This window comes from Gossypium hirsutum, chromosome A09 (genome assembly GCF_007990345.1).
Source record: "Gossypium hirsutum isolate 1008001.06 chromosome A09, Gossypium_hirsutum_v2.1, whole genome shotgun sequence".
Taxonomy (NCBI): domain Eukaryota; kingdom Viridiplantae; phylum Streptophyta; class Magnoliopsida; order Malvales; family Malvaceae; genus Gossypium; species Gossypium hirsutum.
The window spans coordinates 37,045,619-37,049,649 of record NC_053432.1 but is presented as its reverse complement, the minus strand read 5'-3'; the positions used below and the strand labels follow the sequence as shown (position 1 = coordinate 37,049,649).

Here is a 4,031-nt window from a genome sequence, read left to right as displayed (position 1 = left end):
ACTTGAATTATATATTGAGGCGAGTAGTTTATACTTATGACGGGCAGTCGAATACGTATAGAGATCATGTTATAAAGCAAATCAAAATCATGCTCTTTGTATGTGGCTATTGAGCCGAAATTGGTAAGGTTTGATAAGTGCCTTGTGTTTGAGCTTTAGTAATGAAAATAAATTATGCATGTGTCATGATTTATTGATATATGTGCATGATTATTCGAATGATATCCGGGCTAAGTCCCGAAGGCATTTGTGCTAGTAACTATATCCGGGCTAAGTCCCGAAGGCATTTGTGCTATTGACTATATCCGGGCTAAGTCCCGAAGGCATTTGTGCGAGTTGCTATATCCGGGCTAAGTCCCGAAGGCTTTTGTGCTATTGAATATATCCGGGCTAAGACCCGAAGGCATTTGTGCGAGTTACTATATCCGGCTAAATCCCGAAGGTACTTGGGTTTAGAAATGAGCGATCTTGCTGTAATAATTTCAATTGTTACGCTCATAAAATCCAAACGATAAGGTATGTTTCGTATATGCATCGGAAAAGTTAATTCCTTTTTAGATAGTATTCGCTCTATTGATTAACAACTTCCGGCCTTTAGTTAGGTTTGATCCCCTGTGTATGAATATACTGGTTGAGGTGTGAAGTAAGTATGATTTTGGGAATATGCGTATATGCAACTATTCATTTAGTCATATGAACGCTATACTTTAGTCGTAAATAATTTCATTACTCAAACTTACTAAGCATTAAATGCTTATTCTGCTTCTTTAATTCTCTGTTTTATAGATTTTGTTCGTCAGCTATCGGACTCGGGAGTGTCAAAGTCAAAGTCATCCACACTATCTAAGCCACTTTTTGGTACTCTTTTAGTTCAATTTAGAAAATGGCATGTATAGGACTGACCTTTGTTGCTAATTAAGTACCTTTTGGTAATGTATATATTCGGATAGCCATGCGAAAATGGCTTATATATTTTGAGCATAGCATTATAATCATTTTGTATATATGGTTATTGAGTGGTATGGAAATGCTTGGTAATGACTAGCCATTGGAATGGTTAATCATGATCATATTTGGTGCTAAGTATGTCAAATTGCTAGTTGATTCATGGAAAACTATGAAATAGGTGAAATTTACCTTAAAATAGATGTTGACAGCAGCAGTGATGTGAGTTTGAAAAATCACTAAAAATATTAGAAATGTAATTAAATAATGAATAAATTATTTAATCGAATATTGATGAGTCTATTTTCATATGAAAGAAACGAAACGACCATATGAGCCGTATTTTATGAGATGTTTAAGTTCTCGTGAAACAGGCCCAGAGCAATTCCTGGATCCCCTATTCTGACTTTGGAAATTCACCATAAATTAACCAGAGATAATTAGAAGTCATGCTTTATATTTACAGATTCCTTTTTGAGTCTAGTTTCATTAGAAACAAACGGCATAAGTATTTAAGCCCGGTACAGGGAGATATCAAAGTTGTAAAGCATGAAGGTCAGAGTAGTCGAACCCTGAAACAGGGGAGACTTTAACTAATAAACTGTACTAATTGGCTCTACCAAAAATTCTAGAAAACAATTTATGGATGAATATATGAGTCTAGTTTCAGGAAAAATTTACGGAATCAGTTTTCGAGTTTTGGAACTCGAGATATGATTTTTAAAGTGACTGTGATGCAGTTAGCCAGCTTGTCTGGAAATTTTAAAATGAACTGTGTAAGTAAATGAATTAAGTCTGTTAACACCTCGTGTTCGACTCCAGCAATGGTCTCGGGTACGGGACGTTACAACACGGCCTGGACTTCCTCACACGGGCAGACCACACGGCCATGCCTATTTAACAGGCATGACCACAGCTTGAAGTATTTGCACACGGGCGTGTCCCTGTCGAGCCCAAGCAGAGTCCTATTTGGAAAAGGCCACTTTTGAGGGCTCTTAGGCATTCCAAAAGCCTATAAATACACCCTAAAGGAGGAGAAAAAGGGGGGCGCAGAGGAGAAAGCAAGGAATTTCTCAAGGAAAGCTGATTGATCCATCTCAAAAGCCGGATTCACCATCAAGACTGAAGATCTCCCTTCAAATTCCCTCAGGAGTTTTGGGTTTTCTTATGTTTTGTTATTTTTATTCTTTTGAGATGTTTTCTTTCTTAGTATGAACTAAAACCCCTAAATACCTAAAGGGAATGAAACCCAAGACGGATCTTGTTATTATTATCTGAATTATATGATAAATATTTGACTTGTTCTTAATTATGTGTTCTTAATTCTTGTTTTGATATTCCAGGATATTGATTCAAGTTAAGCTCTTATTCAGAGGAGGAATAGACCCTGTGTAAGAGTAAATTTGTCATAATTAAGTGGAGTTGGTTGTGCGCCTAGAGATAGGGTGACAAGATTTTATCGGATTAAAATGAAACCTAATAAGGGGATCCATAGATCGAGTTAATGCAACCCTAGGGCGTTAATTAGAAAGAGATTTCAATTATTTAAACTAGGGTTAGACGTTGTTAGTCTCGAGAGAGATAATAATATAACTTAGGGATCTTTACGGAACAAGTTGAATGAATAAATCATCCAATTCAGAGTCAAATAACAAGTGAAATCTAGGTGGATTTTTCCTTAAGTATTGTCTTAATCAATCGAGTTTGCCAAAAAGTATTTTCCCCAAATTTCTTTTCTGTGATTTCTTAGTTTAATTAATTAGTTAGATAAACAAAACCCTTTTATTTTTTAGGCTAGATAATAAAAAGAAAGTTGATACTAGTACTTTTAGTTCCTTTGGGTTCGATAATCCGGTCTGGTTAAAGCTATACTATTGTTCGATAGGTACACTTGCCTTCATCGTGATAATAGTTAGTTTCAAGAACGATTCATTATAAATATTTAAAACCTGTCACGAATATCACGTATCAAGTTTTTGGCGCCATTGCCAGGGAATTAAGATATCAGTAACACTCGATTTTTATTACTTTAGCCATTTAATTTTGCTACAATTTAAATTTTATTCTAATTTTTATTACTTATTCTTCTTTTTCCCTTTTCCTGGCAGGTTCTTATAGTTTATGATTAGAAGAAACCTGTCAGGACCATTAGTTTTTGACAGTGAGATCGATCGCACAGTTCACAGAAACCAAAGTGAAATAAGGCAAAGCTTAAGATACACAGAGAACGAGCAAGAGGACGATATTCAAACCACAACCAAGGAGATGGCTGAAAATCAGGAAAACCTGATACCTCCCATGATTGCTGTTAGTCCAGTAAATTAGAATCTTGCTCTGCACACTATGTATGATTATGCTAAACCTTCTTTAATAGGAACTGAATCGAGCATAGTTAGACCTACTGTAGCTGTAAATACTTTTGAACTGAAATCTAACACAATTCAAATGATACAGCAATTTGTTCAGTTTGATGGTTTGCAAGACGAAGATCCCAACGCTCACTTGGAAAACTTTTTGGAACTATGCGATACATTTAAAATTAATGGTGTTTCTGATGACGCCATTCGCCATCGGTTATTCCCTTTTTATTTGAGAAACAAAGCTAAATAGTGGTTGAATTCCTTACCACGGAGGTCAATCACTACTTGGGAACAAATGATCGAAAAGTTTTTACTAAAATATTTTCCACCGGCTAAAACAACTAGATTACGTAATGATATCTCTTCTTTTGTGCAGAGGGATTTAGAAGCACTTTACGATGCATGGGAGAGATATAAAGACTTTTTGCGAAGATGCCCTCACCATGGGTTACCACTTTGGCTACAGGCTCAACCTTTTCATAATGGCCTGAATCCTTTGACTCGACAAATGTTTGACGCAGCTACTGGCGGAACCATCAATAATAAAACACCTAAAGATGCCTATGAAATTATAGAGGACATGTCACTGAATAACTATCACTGGCAAGTCATGAGGACAAAGCCAAAAAAAGTAGCCAGTGTTTATAACATCGATTCGATCACCATGCTCTCTAATCATTTAGAACTCTTGAATAAGAAAATTGATGGTTTTCTTAGTTCTTCACA

At 35.9% G+C, this 4,031-nt stretch overlaps 1 non-coding gene across 1 annotated transcript; it reads right to left on the bottom strand.

Annotated features, from left to right (window-relative positions):
• Nucleotides 1-3,648: 3,648 nt before the first annotated feature.
• LOC121206771 (small nucleolar RNA R71) lies at nt 3,649-3,755 on the bottom strand. The gene has a single exon (XR_005901943.1). It is a non-coding gene; the product is annotated as a small nucleolar RNA R71 (small nucleolar RNA).
• Between the last annotated feature and the right edge of the window lie 276 nt (nt 3,756-4,031).